This window comes from Dendrobium catenatum, unplaced genomic scaffold, assembly GCF_001605985.2.
Source record: "Dendrobium catenatum unplaced genomic scaffold, ASM160598v2 original_scaffold_19756, whole genome shotgun sequence".
Lineage (NCBI taxonomy): Eukaryota > Viridiplantae > Streptophyta > Magnoliopsida > Asparagales > Orchidaceae > Dendrobium > Dendrobium catenatum.
Genome location: NW_021338216.1, coordinates 6,824 through 15,907, shown reverse-complemented (window position 1 = coordinate 15,907; position 9,084 = coordinate 6,824). Strand labels below are relative to the sequence as shown.

The following is a 9,084-nucleotide window of genomic DNA, read 5'->3' as shown; positions in this document are numbered from 1 at the left end:
GCTCCAATTGTGCGAGCTCCAAACAACTGCAAAACAGAGAAACAAAACCAAATTTAGTAGTGCTAAAGGAAAAAAGTCAATGTACTGAAGCTAAAACAGTAGTGCTAAGGCAAAAGAAAAGCTATTGAACCAAGAGAAAGTGAAACCAAAGTAACAATTTCTAAGTTCAAACTAAATAAAGACCAACAAGCAACTTCCAAGAGAAACAATAAGAGCTATTCCTAACCAGTTTGTTAGGGAACTGTCTTAGCGAAGTAATAAACCCCAAATCAAAATTGTAGGCTACTTCTAAACGAAATAGTAAGATCTGTTCTTAATCAACTTATTGGAGAAACTTTTAAGTGAAATAATTGACCCGAAACCTAAACCTAAACTCTCAGGCAACTTTCAATGGAAACAATAAGATCTATTTAATCAATTTGTTAGGTAAACTTCTAAATGATGTAGCACATCATAAATCAAATTCAAACTGAATCTAAATTAACAAGCAACTTTTAATAGAAGCAGTAAGACATATCCCAAAAAAAATTACCATGAAACTTCCAATAGAAACAATAAGACCTACTTTAACCAATGTGTTAGGGAAACTTCTAAGTGAAGTGACAGACCCTAAATAAAAACAAGAAACTTTAATAGAAGCAGTAAAACTTATAACAAACTTAAACTACAACCAACTTCTAATAGAAACAGTAAGACATTTCATAAACTTAAACTATGGACAAGTCCTAAGTGGAGCCATAAGCCCCATCCTAAATCTAAATCACCATAGCAACTCCTAAGCGAAGCAATAAGCTCCATCCCAAATCAAGTAATCAGATAACTCTTAAGCGGAGCCATAAGTCTCATACTAAACTAAATAATCAAACTCCTCCTCGGCATAGCCATAGGTTTCATCCTAAACAAAATTACCATGCAATTCCTGAGAGGGGAAATAAGCCCCAAACTAAACAAATCATTCTAACAGATATAAGCCCCTAAACTTAAATTACAACAAAACTAAAACCAACATCCAACCACCTCAATTTACTTGGGCTCTCTTAGAGAAGACAACATATAACTATTAATCAGATTCTTTGGACGCTGCAACCAATTGTTTGTTAATATTGGTAGATTGAGATCTGTGATATTTTGCAGGATGACAAGACCATAGGATCTTGATTGAGTCTACCCACATTCCCCTATAAACAGGAATAAAACATAAAATTTCAAACTTATGCTAAAATGATTCATCCTTAATCGAGAATTCTCTCCTACGAAGAATGAGGGATAATCAACTATAAGAGCTTACGCTCATAGGAGGTAACGACTCAAATCTAAATAAACCTTGATATGAACATCGAGGGAAATCTGGTTAATTAAAAATCAATTTACCTTAAGGAAAATGGAACGCTAAGCCTGAAAAGTAGGGTTTGTGCTGTGGGCTCCGAAAATTCGGCCCCAGCCTCCGCCCGCACTTATTGTGCTTTTCTTTTCGGCGATGGAGTTTTAACGGATTAAGTTCCGAGGTAAATTTTGGAAGGCAGATGGGTTTGTAGATAAGACACTACCCAGAGATTTCGACCTCATTTTGTGACTTTATGATCTGAGTTCTGGTTTCCTATAGGCGCAAGCCCCTATAGTTAATTACCCCTTCTGATCACGAGAGAGAACTTTCGATTAAGGCTAGTCGTCAATCAGATACATAGAGATACGTGTTATATGGCATATAGTAGCAGCATTGGGTATTGAGATTTAAGGTGTTTAGAGGTTTGAAAATTTTGGAATTTGAATGATTAATATTTGGAAATTTGAAGGTTTTGATATTTAAAATAGAAATTTCACCACCTTTCACTTAAAGCGGATGGTGGGGAATGGATGATGGACCCGATCAAGATCCCATGATTTCGTCGTCCCGGACCATCATGGTCACTGATCTATTTAGTCAGAGGAGGTAGTCGTCCCAACCTGTCAGAAGGATCCTTGTCGGCAGCCATGGGTTGCTTCGTCCAAGGGTACCTTGTAGACCTGGGTTGAGTGCTTGTCTAAGGGGACAAATTTAAATCCACCTTAGCTAACAGAGGGCTTTGTGCCCTATTGATCATATCATATTGATTCATATCTCAAGAATTTGATGCCACTAAGGAGCATATTGGCTCTGGCCATAATCGGTATTTCGTGGTGTCATTTGACGGCAAAACCACTCGGTTCAGAGGGCCCCAGGTCATAACCGTTTATCCTGCAGTGCCATTTGGCGGCAAAACCGCCGGTTAGAGGACACGTACCACGTCCTTACTGGTATGAGATTGTTTGAGAATAGATCCTAGTGATATTTTCGACTAGACATTTGGCTCTAAGCGAGCTAAAGTTATATTTGAATTTGTCCACCTCGGCAAGCTGTTGTGGAGAGCAGATGAATTTTGCTTTAAGTATTTAATGGTTTGATTTCAAATTTTAAATATATGGATTTTGATTTCAGGATTTTTAGGTTTTTTGATATTTTTGGAATTTTTGGGTTTTTAGATGTTTGGAATGGACTTTTGGGAGGCATTTAAAAGTATTTGTGAACCCCTCCGATTGAGATAAACATTTAACACGGCCATCATCGGGGTGTTTGGGGTTTCCATTTTTTTATTGAACCTTGTCAACTCGGCAAAGCTGTTGACCGAGGATCGGGTTTCTCGTAAGCTTTATGTCTTTGTTAATGAATTCTCTGAATTATGAGCTTTGAAGGCCTAATATGAATGTATTAAAATAAATATATCGGTCGCCACAATCATATATTTGTTTAATGATTCGAATCCTGTCAACTTCTATTGATCTGTATAGAAGGCTCGGGTTTGAACTTGAATTCACTTATTGACCCGCGCAGCATCCTTAGACGTCACGTGTATATTTATAACACGCTCGCTGGGGCCCATGCGGGTGTTTGGGGGCATTTTGTAATTATTTATTGAACCTTATCGACTCTTATTTACCCGCTTAGGAGGATTGGGTTCAAATTTATTAACCCGCGCAGCATTCCTAGGTGTCACATGAGTACCAATAACATGCTCGTCATGGCCCATGCGGGTGTTTGGGGACATTTTGTAATTATTTATTGAACCTTATCGACTCCTATTTACCCGCTTAGGAGGATCGGGTTCAAATTTATTGACCCGCGCAGCATCCCTATACGTCATATGTATACCAATAACATGCTCGTCGGGGCCCGTGCGGGTGTTATGATTGCTTTTACCCCTTTTAGTGTACCTATGTGTATACAAACTACTGTGCACATGCAGGAGTATTTATTTCGGACTTTGTTGACACCTTCTGTCTGCTTATACGAAGGTTGCAGATCCGGTGGCGTGGCGTAGCAGCTTTTGAATAGAGTTGTTCACTGCTTCGTACAAGTAGGTTGTCGTGCACTACTCATTGCTTTCTGCAGGTGAATCGTAGTGCACTACCTAATCTCCTGCTTTAGTTGTAGATGCTTGTAGATGGATCACTGTGTACATGATGGACCTTCTACAGTCACTTATGGGCACACTATAATTATTTTTAACATCTACAATCTTTCATCAGTATTTGCACATAGATGTAATAAGAGCTATCATGGTTTCTTGCATGAAGATTAAGCTCTTTCTCCCATGAGCTTATTTACTTAAAGATCACATTATACTTGCAACATGTACGATGAATTTAGGAATATTCGTGGTGATGCTTGCTTGCAAACCCACTTTTATTTGCAAGTGGACAATTGTATTTGCTCATATGATTGATATACACATCAACCCTCATCATCTTTATATGGTTCATAAGATGTTCTTTTGCATACATTTGAATGATCACAACTTTTGACATCTTCATTTAGATCTTGCATAATGACTTAAAGGTAGGTTATCACATCTCCTACAATTCATTTTTGTTGTTGCTTATGGATGAGTCAAATGATTCATAGTCCTCATATCATGACTTCATAATCAAGTCGTAACTCCCTCTGTCTTTTGTTGTTTGTGCACAAATTCTATTTGCAAATCTTTTGTCTTCAAAGGTAGGTTTGTTCAAACCAACTTGTAAACTTTTGTCCTCAAAGATAGTTCACAAGATACACGATGAGTTTAATACCAATCCATTCACTCACATTTATTATAGGTTGAATATGTTTGCTCAAATAAATTTTATGCCAAAGCTTGTAGTGAATTTGTGCACAAGTCCTTGCTTGGATGTGATTTGGATAGGTCTTCCACCTTTATCTTGAGCTTGTTTCTTATAATTCGCTCAAGTCGGATCCTTTATGACTCATTCAAGTCCACATTAAGTTCTTTGCATTTGTTCACTTGGGTTCAAGTTATGACATGTTCCTTTGCATTTGCTTGAATATGAGTCCAAGTGATCCAAGTTCAAGTTGTTCAAATCTTGTTCAAATCAAGTCCAAGATTTGCCATTTGAGTTAAAATTTGTTCATGCTCAAATCCAACATGAGTTCTAAGTTTATTTAGAGTCTTGCTCATTTTGAATCCAAGTTCCTTATTATTTGTTCATCTTAATTAAGTTCATCTTGAGTTCTCTATTTAGTTCATTCAAGTTCAAAGGTCCACAAATCTGAGTCCATTGTTGTTCATATGAGTCCCAATGCTTGTTCTTTTTAGTTCAAATCAGGTCCGAGTACAGTATGTTTTCACCCGAAATTTCGGCAGCCTCCCCGCGTCTCCCCCGTTTAGGGGAAAACTACGAAAAACTGGGCCTTTCCCACCAAGCGCAATAAAGGCGTGTATGGTGAAGTCCTCGGACGAGGACACTGCGACCGTGATCTTTCCTCCCACCACGCACAATAAAGGCGTGTATGGGGTCCTCGGTACCTATTTAAAAAATGCAATTTGTTTTCCCCCCGCTCGGGGGTACTTATGAGTAACTCTGCCTCGCCGTAGGTACCGCACATGGGTCTCATCCCACCACGCGCAATAAATACGTGTATAGGCGATTTTCAGGTGCGCCACGAACATTGAAGTAGGACTTTAGGTGATTACTCGCCTCGTCGTAGGAGCCGCACCGGGGTCCCATCCCACCACTCGCAATAAAGGCGTTTATAGACGTTTTTTCGGTGCGCCACAAACTCCGAGAAAGGGATTTCAAGTTTAAGGTGATTACCCGCCTCGTCGTAGGCGCCGCACTGGGGTCCTATCCCACCACACGCAATAAAGACGTGTATGGACGGATTTTCAGTCTGCCGCTAACTCCGAGAGCAAGAATCTGAGTTTTAGAAAACAGATACCTTCGCGGGGTCATTAGCACAAGGATCGAGGCAAGGTAAAGAGTGATATACAATTAATTTATAATTAAATTAAATTAATCAAAATTAGTTACATTTAATATATAACTAATTATTTTTAATTTAAAAGTAATTATAAATCAATTAGGCTTAAGTTATAATTAATCAAAAAACCAATTATAATTAATTATATTTAATACATAATGAATTATATTTAATTTAAAATTAATTGTAAGTTAAATAGGTTTAATTCATAATTAATTATAAACTAAATATAATTAATTATATTTAAAATCTATAATTAATCATATTTTATTTAAAACTACTTATAAATTAAAGTAGCTAAGTAATTATAATTAATCTTGATTAAATATAATTAATTACTATTAATAGTAATTAAGTATAATTAAATTAATTATAATTAGATTAATTAAGAATGATTTGAGCCGCATATTGACGGGATGGATTAGGATAGGAGCATTTGATCGTCCCGTAAATCTCACAACAAGTTAAAGCTTTACCTTCCTCTTCTTATAGCAAATCCCGAATTTATGGTTTGGTGGATTTACGGGATTTAGCCGAAGAAGCTCGCGATAGGGAGGGATTTACCTTCACAACCTACGGCTCCCGTTCTTGCTTTGGCTCCAAATGTCGTGACTCCCGATCCAACAGGACGTCGTCGAGGGAGCAAAGTCGATCAGCAATGAGGGAGGCGGAGAAGCTTCGGCTAAGGTAGGAAAATGCTCTCTCCTTTCTCTCTCTCTTTCTCTATGAGGATCGGGGGGCAGCGACGGGAGCTAGGGAAGGGACGTCGGGGAGGAAGAGCGAAGGAAGTGGAGTTCGGTTGTGGCTTGGAGTCGAGAGCAGCGAGCGAGTTCGGCTTGGAGGGAGGAAAGTAGCACACAACTCTCAAGCCTCGTTTCTCATTTTATAGACACAGAGAGGCGACGATCGAAGCACATCCACGCACGATCAGCTCTGAAATGGCGCCGAATACAGGTACGGGAACTGTAGCAGCAGCTTTCTTCCAAGATTTGAGCGGATATTCGGGAGAAATTTGAGGATCCGACGGGTATGTGAGATTTCTGCATTCCTCTCTTTTGTTCTTTGCATATAGGTTAACATGTGCCTAAAGCCATTTGTCTCAAGCGAACAGATTTTAGCCAAGCTCAAATCTTTGAAGTGAAGGGAAAAGGCTCTTTTGGAGAGACGCTTAGCAATCCAAGCGACAACTCATACTGAGGAGAAGTTTTCTTAGATAGCCATTGAGGTTGACAACTTAGAGCAGGCCTTATTTTTATTAATTGAAGAATTTGATCTAGCACATCATCTTTCAACATTGCTTAGAAGAGTTGGATGATGTTGCAGGATCAATTGATTAGGGTTAGACAGTAGATAGACAACATTCAATTCAGACTTTGATAACTTCTATGGCATCCTTTCTGTATTTTAGTAATTATTTTCCTTCCACTTTTTGTTTTGCTGATAATTGATATTTAAACTTTTAGTCTTTTAAATATGTTAAAGTGTTTCGACCCTTAGGTTTAGGAGGACAAAATTTAAAGATTCGGCCTCTAGACTTATTGAACATATATTTTGATATTTAGTCTCAATCATTTAAACTAATCAAAATATCTTGACCCTTAGGTTTTTAAGCATGAAAATTTTATAAAGGTTCGGTCCTTAAATTTGTTGAACATATAATTTGACATTTAGCCTCAATCCTTTAAATTGATCAAGGTAGCTTGACCCTTAGATTTATGAGCATGAAAATTTAATAAAAGTTCGATACTTAGACTTGTTAAAAATATATTTTGACATTTAGTATCAATATTTTAGATTGATCAAAACAGTTTTACCCTTAAGATTATGATTGTGCATGCATATATACCAACACCCTTTTCTCTTTATATATATATTGGCCATTAATTGGTGACATAGGCGTTCGACCTGTTAGGTCTATGAGATGATAAGCTCCTTCAAATAGTTTCTCACTAATAAAGGGTCCTTCCCAAATAATTTCAAATTATCACCGAGACAATAGTGAGGGATTGAAGGTCTTTGACGAACGAGAACAAATTATCCCTCCTTAAAGCTTATAGGACGAATCATTTGATCATGAGCCCTAGCCATTCTTTCCTTATAGGTTTCCAGGCTTTATTGGGCTTGAAGTCAAACTTCATTTAAGGCTTTGAGCTCCTTGAGTCTTAAGTGATCGTTTTCTCCTTTGGAGAACCCATATTATATAGCAATATGAAGTACTGGTAATTTAATTTCGATGCAATATTATTTTTGTTCCAAAAATTAGTGAGTATGGGGTAGCTTGTGTCAAAGTTTTATAAGTAGTACAATATGCCCAGAAAGCTTCCTATCAATTTATCATATCATTCTCTCTTATTTTTAGAGAGAATTTTCTTGAATAATTTTAATAAAATTTTATTAAAGGCTTCAGCCAAGCCATTGGCCTTTGGATTGAATATTGAATAATAGTGTCAATCTATTTTATGTCGCTTAATAAATCAGTAGATTTCAGCACTCTTAAAGGTCATGCCATTGTCTGATATGATTCGATGTGGCACCCCAAATCGATAGACAATATGATCCTTAAAGAATTTCATCACATCATCTACTTTAATTTATCTCAAGAGGTTGGGATCTTCTTCTATACACAGACTTACTTCTTTAAGCTCGTCTACAATAGCTTGACCACCCTTTCAAAACTCTTTCGGAGCTTCTTTTAGGTCAGCAATCAGATCTTCATTCTCATTTTCAAACTCAGGGGGACCTTTGTCTTTGTCTGAGATATTATAGCAAGTGGATCATCGTGTAAGGTGTGAAGATTAAACATATCCAAGACTCGAAGTTATAATTTTTTCATACCCAACAGGTGTTTGAGCATGTTCCCCATTCCAGAGGTTTATGAAATAGTGAGCTTGTTTACTTGTTTTCTCTAAAACGACATTTATAAGCTTTCTTAGATAGGGTGAAAAATATTGAGGAATAATTTGTAACATAACTTAGTCTTCCCAATTATCATTCTCCCATTCTAATCCAAGAGGGTTGTGATTTGACATCCGTTTGATTTGTAAAATGGATCATGCATTCATTGTGATCTCTCCTTAGGGGATAGAAAGTTTTTAAAATTTCTACACTTGTGCTTGATGATGCAGTCAAAGTTTTAACTTGCACCACCGGTATGGGTGTCATTTTTATAGTATTTGAGGATATTTGAAAGGTTGTAAAAACTGGATCGAACAACGAACCAGAAGAAGAAGAGATTTACGATTAGACCAATCGAACCAAAGGACATGATAAATAATATTATTAAAAATTAATAAAATGGTATTTTACAACCTCTAATACAATAAGAAAATAATTTGTATATGATAAAATTAGCATTTTACAACCTCTAATAAAGAATAAGAAATGTATTCACAATCTACAAATTTCTAACAAGCAACACATTCACAATCTACAATCTACCATAAGACAACCACATCTAACTACTAACAAGACTGGGAATGAACATCTAACCAAAGATTTAAATATTAGATATCTAAATGAACATCAACAAATACTATAGAAAAGTCAATGCAAACTGTCCACAAATGTTGCAAACGATATTAGTTACACTTTCAAGATCTACAAAAGAGAATCATAGGGGAAAAAAAACAAGACATAAAAATTAGGTTTACAAAAAATTTTACAAAGAGGATGTCGAGCGGAGAGGAAGGAATGGGAGAGGAACAGGGACAGTAGATGTGTTGGGAGGAACTTCGTCTGTCCAAGGCTTGTAGGCTCTCATCGAGCTCACAAACGAAGAGGAAATGTCGACCGAAGAGGAAGGAACAGGG

At 37.0% G+C, this 9,084-nt stretch overlaps 1 long non-coding RNA gene across 1 annotated transcript; it reads left to right on the top strand.

Moving 5' to 3' along the window:
- The first annotated feature begins 5,719 nt into the window (after window positions 1-5,719).
- LOC114578423 lies at window positions 5,720-6,747 on the top strand. Its single transcript, XR_003699450.1, has 2 exons — window positions 5,720-6,302; window positions 6,387-6,747. It is a non-coding gene; the product is annotated as an uncharacterized LOC114578423 (long non-coding RNA).
- Window positions 6,748-9,084: the final 2,337 nt, after the last annotated feature.